Consider the following 11239-nt stretch of genomic DNA (forward strand, 5'->3'; position numbering starts at 1 on the left):
CCTAGGCAACTGGGATACCTGGAAGAGGTCACGTCCGCATCTGCTGAGGTCACATCCTAACCTGATGTGGCCACACCTTTCTCCCACCTGATCCCACTTCCCTTTACCTGGACACACCCTTCCCCGCCCCCTACCCTATATAAGGCCTAAACCGCCGCCAGACCGCCCTCTTTTTTTCCTTTGCCAGCCGCGTGGAGTGCCAACCTTGCCTGGTCCCAGCAGGCCTACTGAATAAACCCCTTACCTGAATACCACGTGCGTGGTGCAGTTTCAGTTCTTACTCGGTCACCTCTTTTAAAAACCTAACACTCTCCAGATGCGAATGAAAGCCCTTTAATAGATTAATGTATTTGTGGTCCAAATCGGTTGGGCTCAGTAAAACTACTGTCTTGAACAACTTAAATAGAATCCAAGGATCCTTTTCTCTTTCTTCTTCTTCATTAGCCCCCAACTCCCTAGAGTCTGTTGCCCTTCTAAAGATGAAGCCATTGTCCAAGTATGGTGATACCTTGCACCCAGAGGGCAAGGTGAGGGTGATTAACTCTTCTGATCAATTTCCACTTTGGTCTCATATGCATATAACGGCTTTTGATTCCATTTAATAGCCTGCTTAACACCCTCCTTTTGTCAATGTGAACTTTGTAATTTTGATCTTGCTTTGTCAGTTTCCTTTGACCTTCCTCAAAGACTGTTCATTTTCTTTTGGAAAGGCATGAAAGTATCATTGGTAACCAGGTGAGGTGGCTCAAGACTATTGTGATCCTAGCTACTTAGGAAGCAAAGATTTGAGGTTCAAGGTTTGAAGCCATCCTAGATTTAATAATAATAATAACAACAACAACAGGTAAGTTGTCAAAAGATGGATCCCTATGTTTAGGGTGCCATAACAAGGTTCAGTGCAGCATGTTTTGTCTTTTCTTCTTTTTACTAAGTCTAAAGAAGCAGGCTGACATTTAGAACATGTAAATACAACTTCAACCTCCATCTGTAAGCAGAAAATAGTTCATTAAATAAATGTCTGTTGGTAGTACAGCTTGAACATAAAGTCTGGTGTTTGATTCAGCCCTGAAAATTTCTAAAATGATAATGAGCTGGTTCATGAGCACCCTCATTATGTTGATACAGACTCCTTCCAGAGCAACCAGGATAAAAGCAGGGATTGACAGGACCTATTGGTGGATGAACGAGAATCCTTTCCCTCACATGCCTGAAGTGTATATTGGTGTGACCAAAATGCTTTGTTCCTAATCTTTTGAGCTGTTCCTTCATTAGACATGTAAAGCTTACCCTGTCTTAATTTGGCTAGCAACCACATGCAGACAGTTTGTATTTTAGGAAGGGCAATGAGCACCCAGGAATGTGACTGAAATATTATTGCTAGGCTGATTAGAGAAGAGGCAAATCTGTCTGTATCTGCTTTGGACATTGTTAAAGAGAGATTGCTGACATGCTGTGGGCACTGGGAGTTAGTAAGCATATAGAAGAGGACTGAGCATTTACAACACCTCAATCTATATTTCCAAATATAAACAGACTTTTCAGGACAATGTCATTTTTATTAAAAGGGAGTTCTGAACTCTGAATGTCTGCAAAAAATTACTTTTTATGTTTAGTAATTCAATAATTGTTTTCTTTAGGCATATGCAAACCAAAAAAATTGCTTAAGATTTTTTTCATACATTCACTGTACAAATATGTTATTTCAAAAATAATATATACCACATGTTATAATGGGGGAAAGTCTAAGGATAAGATAATAAGAAAGTCATATTCCCTCTTCAGAGCAATTACCATTTGGGGGATGGTAACCATAACCAAATAGCTACAGTTCTGTGGCAGAGTAATGTAGACCTAGGATGTGACTATGATTTACTAATTCAGCATGGGGACTGAGATTCCGTAGAAATAGGTTAAGAAAAGCTCCCAGGATGGTGCAAACATCACTTACCCTTAATGGAAGAACAGCATTGGCTCCAGGACCTGTAGGGCTGGCAGAGAACTTGAGAGAAAGCCAAGGAAACAAGAGCTTGGAACTTGTGGGCCTTTCTGAGGAAGGCTTGAAGGCAAAGGCACAGGACAGCACCTGTGGCTTGTTGCTAGGAGCTTGGTCTTGATCAGGAAAGCTCAGGAATTCAATGATAAGATCAGCATTTTGGAGAGAGGTCCCATACTGCTCTCGAGAGGACATCAAAAACCAATATCTGAGCAGGGCAGCGAGAGGAGATGTTACTAAGTCTAAGAAATTATATTTATGTATTACACCTTAGAAAAGCTCCCCTGGGAGTTCAAGTTCCTTCTAACTTGCATGGCAATGTAATTTTCTAGTCAAGAGATCATCTGTGATAAAGGAAGAGGGAAAGGTGAAGCTGTTAACAGAAGGGACAGGAACGGCATTCATTTATGGAACACTGGTTGCAAATATGGTTTACCACCCTTCAGTGTTCAGTATGATCATTTATGGGATAAGTATTGATGAAGAAGCTGAACTTCTGAGAGGTAAAATGACTGGTCAAGTTCCCACAGCTGGTGAGAGATGTCAATGGGGCCTGAGCCAGCAACTATATCCTTAATTTGGTCGAAAGAAAAGGCAAGTTAGCAACTTGACAACAAAGGAAGCAGAAAATGCATGTATGTGGAAATCTCCTTGAGAGCTGAAGCCAACAGGTGAATATATAAATAGAAACACTTTTAAAAGAGAAAATAGAAGGGTGATAATGTGTTCGTCTTTTTCGGTTACTGCACCAAGTTCCTAAGATAATCAACTTATGAAGATAAAAAGGTTTATTTTGACTCACAGTTTAAAGGTTTCACTCCATGATTTACTGGCCCTGTTACTACAGGCTGATAGCATGAGATGATAGCAGAAACATATAGCAGAGTAAAGTTCCCCACTTATGGTCAGGAATTAAGAAGCAACGAGAAGAGAAGGCCATTCCATGCTGGTGTGTCAAAAGGCTCTAAAAAGGCTTCATCAAGAAGAATAGATAGACTGTCCTATATGTTAGATGCATCACAGGAGATTTGAACTATGCTGTACAAAGTAGGGTTGGACAAAAGGTGCTATTAATAAACAGTGTATTTTTATTGTATTTTAGGAAAGCGTCTATAACAAATATGAATTTTGTTATTTTGTCATTCATCACAGATAGTTTGAGAAACACTGGTTTAGATACCGGATTGAGTCAGAAATATAGACACAGAAAACTAAAGCAATTTTTAAAACAAACAAGGCAATTATTGAGAAAAAAAACAAAAATGTGTGCAGGAAGAGGAAAGTAATTATAGTTTTCTACATGGTTAGATTCTGAATAGCATATAGAATCATAATAATGTAAACACTGAATATTGATTTAACTAAAATTATGATAAATTATCTTGGGAGGATGGGAAGTGAGCGTGTGTAATAAACAGGGGAACAGCAAGGCATAATCCTTTTCTATCTTGGTAGGAAGTTGATACATAGGCCAAAAAGAGAAAAACAAAGAGGTAGTATCATAATCATGTTATTTATAGCTAGGAAAGGAAAATTTTTAATGTATATTTTATTGTTGTTGTAAGGGTAATTTACAGAGGGATTACAGTTATCTAAGGTAATGAGTGCATTTCTTTTTGACGTGTTGCCCTTTCACTCCATCTCTCCTGTTTATCCCTCCCATCCCTACCCATTTTCGTTGTGTTGTTCATTTTCAACATAGTGTCTAGTGAGTATCACTGCTGCATTTGTTCACCCTTTGTGCTACCCTTTCTGTGCTCCCCCCTTGCCCTCCCCAAAGCAGACAAACTTACAAACAAGATTAAAGGAATGGAAAAAAACAGTAACAAAGAAAACACTGTTTCCAGGCTGAGAAGGTGGCTCAGTGGTAGAGCGCTTGCCTTGCATACCTGAGGCCCTGGGTTCGATTCCTCAGCACCACATAAGCAAAAAGAAAAAAGCCGGAAGTGGCGCTGTGGCTCAAGTGGTAGAGCGCTAGCCTTGAGCTGAAGAGCTGAGGGACAGTGCCCAGGCCCAGAGTTCAGGCCCCATGACCGGACCCAAAAAAAAAAAAACAAACACTGTTTCCACTTCTTGGAGTTCATTTTGATAAATATTATTTTATATGATCAGACACACATAGCTATTAAGTCTTTGTGGTCCTTTCCTAAGAATATCCTAGAAAGAAAAAATTTTAATTATCCAAAACATATGAAAGTGTCTCCTTGTGGAGAAGAAGATCAACGCATAAGGGCACAATCCTTAAAAACTGGTTGTCTCTGAACTCTGTGCCTGGATAAATCTAATAAAACTCCAATTCTGAAGTCTGAGCTAGCTAGTTTTGAGGAAAATAATTCTGCATACACCTGTCACAGCAGGCAATAAGATTACCTATGCCTAATAATTATTAAAAATGATCACATACTAATGTAATAATTACTACCAGTTAAGAGAGGCTACATTCCAGATGATCTATTTAAGAAAGCAGTTTTGTGTATAATATTTTTTAGCCAACTAGAATATCCAAACCAAATCTTTAATCAGGATTCCAGGTAACATATAGAAAGCTAAGAGGCCATGGTGTTAAATAAAAGGATTTAAGAATAGTAGTCCTAGTGATTAATTTTGACAATTTAAAGCAATTTTTGAATGTATTCCTATAGCTGTATCTATACTATAGATGTGGATGGAAACCTAATTAACACATAAGTACAAAGACCTTTGTACATTGCCTTAAATGTTGTGTATGTACTGTTTTATATAGGATTGAAAATATTATTAATCTATCCTATGCTTATCAAGATTTCAGATGTCATTATACCATGATCTGTATTACTATAATTAACATGTTATTGTGAGCATCCAGCCACCTCTTAGCTACTGGGATGAATACTGAAATACTGAGAGCCTTTGTCCTGAAGGAACCCACTGTAAATAGATGGTAGAGTAATTCAAAAGGAAGAGAAAAAACACAGCAACTGAGAAAGGCAGCACCATTTTTATACTTGTTTCTTTTCAAGAGATAAGGCAATTTCAAATGCTGAAGAGAGCAATTTCAAATGCTGAATCATACAATCAGAGAATTTAAGAACACAACTCTTGGAGGCCAGTTACTCTAAAAAACATGGGGGTAAGGGGGAGGAGATCAAGAAGAAATTACTCCCATGAAAGTAAGTATAATGTTTTTTGCATTTTCCCAAGGAGGAGGTCCTAGGTGTTCATTAAAGTATCAGATATTTGTACATCTTTGTCTAATAATTCTCTCATTTCACCAGTTTTTGCTTTTAAGAGCTAAAAAAAACTCAGACTTTCAGTGAATGGCTTTATTTATCAGAAGGAAAAAAGGCCCTGAAGAGGACAAGATTTGTCCCAAGGGCAACTAGAAAAGGTCAGTGGCAAGCTAGGAAAAGTTCTATGACTACCAGCTCTGGGTTTATCACCTCATTCTTTGAGTCTTTGTCTCCACAAGGAGACAAAAGGCAAATAAACTCTGAGTCCTTAACCTGTTATCTGATAAAAAGCATGCCTTCAACAACTTTGTCATAAAACACCAGCACATTTACAGAATAGGAACCCTTTAAAAGTAGTTAGGTTAGAGATGGCTACAGAAATGACACAGGCACAGGAAAATTAGTATCAAGGAAAAAGTTCATCCCATGTAATGTCCTCTGTGGGCCCTCAGAGTCAACTTAGATGTCAATCTGTCAGAGCAGTTTCACAGGCATTTCATGATAAATCTCTCTTGATGTTACCAGAAAAAAAATCTTATTAAGTCCTCTAGTTTCACTTGATTTTAATTAACTTAAATATCAGTCACTTTGGAGGTTACACAGCTGAGCAATACATTGCTAGTTTCCCATTAGCTTCACTGCAGGTAATACCTTTGATATGGGGGTTATGATAATTGCCTAATAATTTCAATTACTTTGAAAAACTTAACAGCCACTTTTGCTAAAAGCACTAACTCTTCACTTGAGCTTTCAGATACATAGGTAACTTTTAAAATGAAAGACTTGACATATATAGCTAAATAACTAGACAGATGGATGATAGATAGATAGATAGATAGATAGATAGATAGATAGATAGATAGATAGATAGATAGATAGATAGATAGATATGAATTTTATTTATTCATTAGGAAGAAGAATATTATGTCTCCCTCAGGGAAATGTGTTGATCTGGAAAAAATTATACTGAGTAAAGTAAGGCTCATAGAGACAAAGTACACATACATTCTCTCATATGTGGAAGTTAGACCTACAATATAAACATTCATAAAATACATATAAGGTCATATGTTTGTATGTACAATCAAACTGACTAAAGTATGGTATTCACAGAGATAAGTTTCCAATGCTTAACCTCTTTAAACAACTAACAGACAGCTTAACAAAATTAATACCATGAAGCTAAAACAGGTCTTATCTGAAAGGGATGGGAATTAAGGGGAAGGGAAAGCAGACTAATGGAGAGAGAACAGTGAGAGAATAGAGTCATAACACTCAATGTACATGTGTGAAAAACAGAACTGGGATAGATGAGAGGGATGCAGGAATGAGAGAACGGGTGATTAAGAGGTAATGTAAAAGCCAGCTATGCTGGTCTCTTAAGTTAACTAAAAGCACTTTGTATCTGTGTTCTTTGATCTCAGTTATTTCCTCCTGCAGTTACTTTGCACACATTGTACTAGTAAACATCGTGTGACAAAAGACAAATTCTCATGAAGTCCTCCAAAGACTAAGCCAATGGTCAATCCGGCCATACTTGTGACTAGAGACTGTTTTAACTATGCAGCCCTTTCTCACCCACCACCCCTAGCGCTCCCTAACAATCCAGACAGCTGAAGGTATTCTAAAGTGCTGTCTTCCTACAACTACCATGTAAATCTTTTCCCTGTCATTCACCACGTTTCTTTATTTGTCATGGGCGCGGGGTGTGAGGGGGGCGGGAGTGAGTGGCAAGACCTAATGTAGTACCCCTGGACTTTTGAGTTGGGGATCCAAAAAGTCGCTTCAGCTTTGGAGAGCTGAACCAGGAAAGCGTGCTCCTTGTAGATGCTAGCCATTGGCAGCTAGTCAACCCTGAGTGGAAAGGAAAGATGGAATCAGTTCCTCAAAACTGCTGGAATCACTTTTATTCCAGGAACTTGTCTTTCCACTTTGACCACTATTGGCTCCTTTTTACCACCATTCAGTGAAAATGAGTCAGAGAAATGAATCAATTTGGAGTCCTTTTTGGAACCCTGATAGGTCTCCTCCAAAAGTACACATTTGGACCTTGCTTTGTCGTCATTTGAAAGGCCATTTGTTTTGACAGGAAATTTCTAAATCCCGTGGCTGTTGTCCTGTTTATCTGTCATTGGAGCTCTTCTGCACTATTTGGGCTAAGGCTATTTCTCTTTAGACAGGGAAACTTGAAACAATACATGACCAATTAGAGAAATTTAGAGAAACTAAATTCTCTAATTTAGACAAATTAGAGAAACTATCCCATGCAAAATGTGAAGGTCGGGGTGTTTGGGAGATCTCTGTTGTATTTGTTTAAGAATAAAAACATTAATTCAATCTTGTCCAGTCAGGAGAATTCTGTCTGACCTGTCTACTAATAAGAAATCAAAATTTAAGTCAGGCACTGGTGGCTCATGCCTATAATTCTAGCTACTCAGAAGGCTGAGCTCTGAGGATCACAGTTCAAAGCCAGCCCAGGCAGGAAAGTCCATGAGACTCTTATCTCCAATTAACTACCAGAAACACCAGAAGTGTCACTGTGTGCTCAAGTGCTAGCTTTGAGCAAAAGAAGCTCAGGGACAAGTGCCCATACTCAGAATTCAAGCCCCAGAACTGACACACAAAAAAAAAAAGAAGGAAAGAAAAGAAACAAAATTCAGGCTAAAAGGATGATTTGTATAAGAGTGAACTATGAACTAATGTAATTTTTTGTGGGTTTTTTTTCCAATCCTGGGGCTTGAACTCAGGGCCTGGGCACTGTCCCTGAGCTTCTTTTGCTCAAGGCTAGCGCTCTACCATTTGAGCCACAGCACCACTTCTGGATTTTTTCTGTTTATGTGGTACTGAAGAATCAAACCTAGGGCTTCATGCATTTTAGGCAAGCACTCTACAATTAAGCCACATTCCAGCCCTACTGTAATTGTTTTATGTGTCATTCTTACGTGTGTCTGTTTATTCTATTTCTATGATGATTGGCATAATACAGGCTAATTTAATGGTGGTGGCAACTGTTTAGAGATCTGACTTGCTTCAGCCATCAAGATGCCAAGATGAAGTCTCACAAAATGACTTCTAGAAAAATAGCATTGGGCACAATTCAATCTGCTTCCTGGAATTCTTAGAGATACAGGATATACTTACAGCCACTAAATGATTTCTAGAAATTTTTGGAGCTTTGCATGTTTGAAATCTGAGCATGATTAACGTCAGATATTTTTTATTTTTCTTTTTTGTCAGTCCTGGGACTTTAACTTAGGGCCTGGGTACTGTCCCTGAGCCTCTGTTCTCAAAGCTAGCACTCTATATGAGTTACAGTGCTACTGCCAGCTTTTTCTCTCCAGTTTATTGGAGATAAGTCTCATGGACTTTTCTACTTTGGCTGTGTCATATCTTTTTTTGAATGTATGTGTGTGAGAGAAAGAGAAAGAGAGAGAGCAACTTTAGAGTAATTTTTTATTGTTAAAATCATGTAGAGGAGCTATTTAATTTTTTCTCTCCTTTGTTCCTCTCTCTTTCTCTCTCTCTCTCTCTTTCTCTCTCTCTCTCTCCCACCTTCTATCCTCTTTCCTTCATTTCTAAGAATACCGATTTTCCAAAGTTCTTATCTCAATCTAGACTAATTGAGATTCAGGAATTCAGGAATTAACTCTCAGACTCTAAAGAGAGAAAACTGGGGTATAGGGAAGGTGTTTTAAACTTGAGGCTTGAACTCACATCCCATCTACTGTTACTTTCTAATTGGGAATTTGTGAAAGGACTGGACAAATAATTATGATCTGTCTCATTTTGTCAATTCTATTTCATAATACATTGGCTTTTGCAAAATATTTTTTTAGGGGATTGGGTTGTGGGGCTTGAACTCTGGGCCTGGGCACTGTCCCTCAGCTCTTCAGCTCAAGGCTAGCACTCTACCACTTGAGCCACAGCACCACTTCCAGCTTTTTTCTTACGTGGTGCTGAGGAATCGAACCCAGGGCCTCAGGCATGCAAGGCAAGCGCTCTACCACTGAGCCACCTTCCCAGCCCATGCAAAATATTTTTGTGTAGTTAAACAACTGGGTCTTCATTAAAATGTTATGTACAGAGAGGCACCACAGCTCAAGTATGATATCCCAGCTGTGGCCTGAAGCTTAAATAGAAAGATCATGATGCAGGCCAGCTCAAAGGTAAGGAAAACACGATCAGAGCAGAGTGCTGGATGCTTGATTCAAGCAATAGGTACTCACACCACTTGAGCCACAGCACCACTTCCAGCTTTTTTTTCTGCTTATGTGGTGCTGGGGAATCGAACCCAGGGCCTCATGCATGCAAGGCAAGTGCTCTAACCACTGAACCACCTTCCAAGTCCCAAAAAGTGTAAGGATACTTTTGAAAAGAAAACCCAAAGAAGGAAGGAAGGAAAGAAAGAGGGAAGAAGAAAAAAAGAGAACATGTTTTTAAATGAGAAACTTTTTTAAGTAAGTTTTTTCCTAAATAATATGCCAAAATGAAAATCAAACTGAAATGAATGTCAGAAGGCTCAAAATGTTGTGTCAAATATTTAAGTAGGTCCTTTTTTGTATTTTAAAAAATTTTATTCTAAAGTTGTTGTACAGAAGGCTTATAGTAATATAAGTAAGGCAATGAGTACATTTCTTGTTGAACATTGTTACGCTCTCTCATTTTTTCTCCCACTTTCCCTCCCCCCCACAGTTCCCCACCAAGTTGTAAAGTTCATTTCTAACAGTAATGTCTTGTGAGTATTGCTGTTGCTTTGGTTTACCCTTTGTTCTTTGTCTTACCATTTTGTTATTCCGCTTTCCTTCCCCATATCAAATAAACATGTATACAAGACACAGGGTACCAAAATATAAAACAGTGACATCAGGGGATAAACCAAAGGAAGAGAAAAAAGAAAAAAATGAAAGAAAAACAAAATAACTTCACACAGCACATTAAAAACAACAACAACGGGGTTCCGGGAAGATGGCGGAGGAGAAGCTGGAATCTGAACAAGCTCTCGCATAGAAAGCAGTTTTAGAGTTCCAGTGAACAGTCCTAAGCCAGAGAATCACACCAAGTGTGCCATCACAGGACAGAGAGTTAGTCAAGAGAGGGGAAGCCAAGGCAAGAAGACACATCTGAGCGCTTGCCAGCAGCCGCCGCAGCGGCAGCGGCAGGGTCGCGGCGGAGACCACAACCGGGACCATACCTGAGCGCTCACACAGAGAGTCCGGGATGAAGGAGCCAGACACAGCGGGCGAGCGGAATCTACCCAACACCAGCAAGAACCGACAAGGAGCGGACATTTTCATCCTGCAGTTTGCAGACCAGAGAAGACCCAGGATCCAAGACTCCGCGTGAGTAGAAGCCCGACGTCCTCACTCCTTCTCAGGGAGCAGAGGAGGGAAGGCCACCCCTCCCCCCCCAGCACCGGTGATCTCCATCTTGGATACCAACAAAGCTTGGCGGAGCTGCCAGCTCCAACTCAGGTCTTGGAATAAAACAAGTCATTTAGCAGGTCACAAGAACTTAACAGCTAAGTGACCTGCCAGACTCAGCTCCATCCAGGGAAAAGTCACCCAGCTCAGGCGCCAGCCATTGGAGTGGCTTTCCTCACTGGGTAACCAGAGCCAGAGGCTGCCCCTCCCTCTAGCAGCCACCACAATCAATTGAAAAACAGAAACCCTGAGAATGGCTCCAGGCTGGGCTCTGTGAGTTTTTTCACAAAATAGCCCCAGGGAAAAGCTACTGATTGTTGAAAGGCCTCAACTCTACCCAGAACCTAGCCTCACCACTGCATCCCCCTCTTTTGTGATTCTCAAAGCAGATCACCCTCCCATTAAACTAATCTGGGAGGGGGATCTCAAAATCTTGGGTAAAGCAGAGCATTTTTCTGCCTGTTCAAACAAACTGACTTAAGAAACCAATCAAGCCACAGGACCTCAAGCTAACCAGAGACTCCAACAAGAGGCTGGTTTCTTCCCACCCCTCCCAAAAAAATCAAAAAACAATCAAAGAATTTTTTTTCTTCTTCTTCTTTTCTTTTTTTTTTTTC

This window comes from Dipodomys merriami, unplaced genomic scaffold (assembly GCF_024711535.1).
Source record: "Dipodomys merriami isolate MVZ:Mamm:240054 unplaced genomic scaffold, mDipMer1.0.p SCAF_13, whole genome shotgun sequence".
NCBI classification, from domain to species: domain Eukaryota; kingdom Metazoa; phylum Chordata; class Mammalia; order Rodentia; family Heteromyidae; genus Dipodomys; species Dipodomys merriami.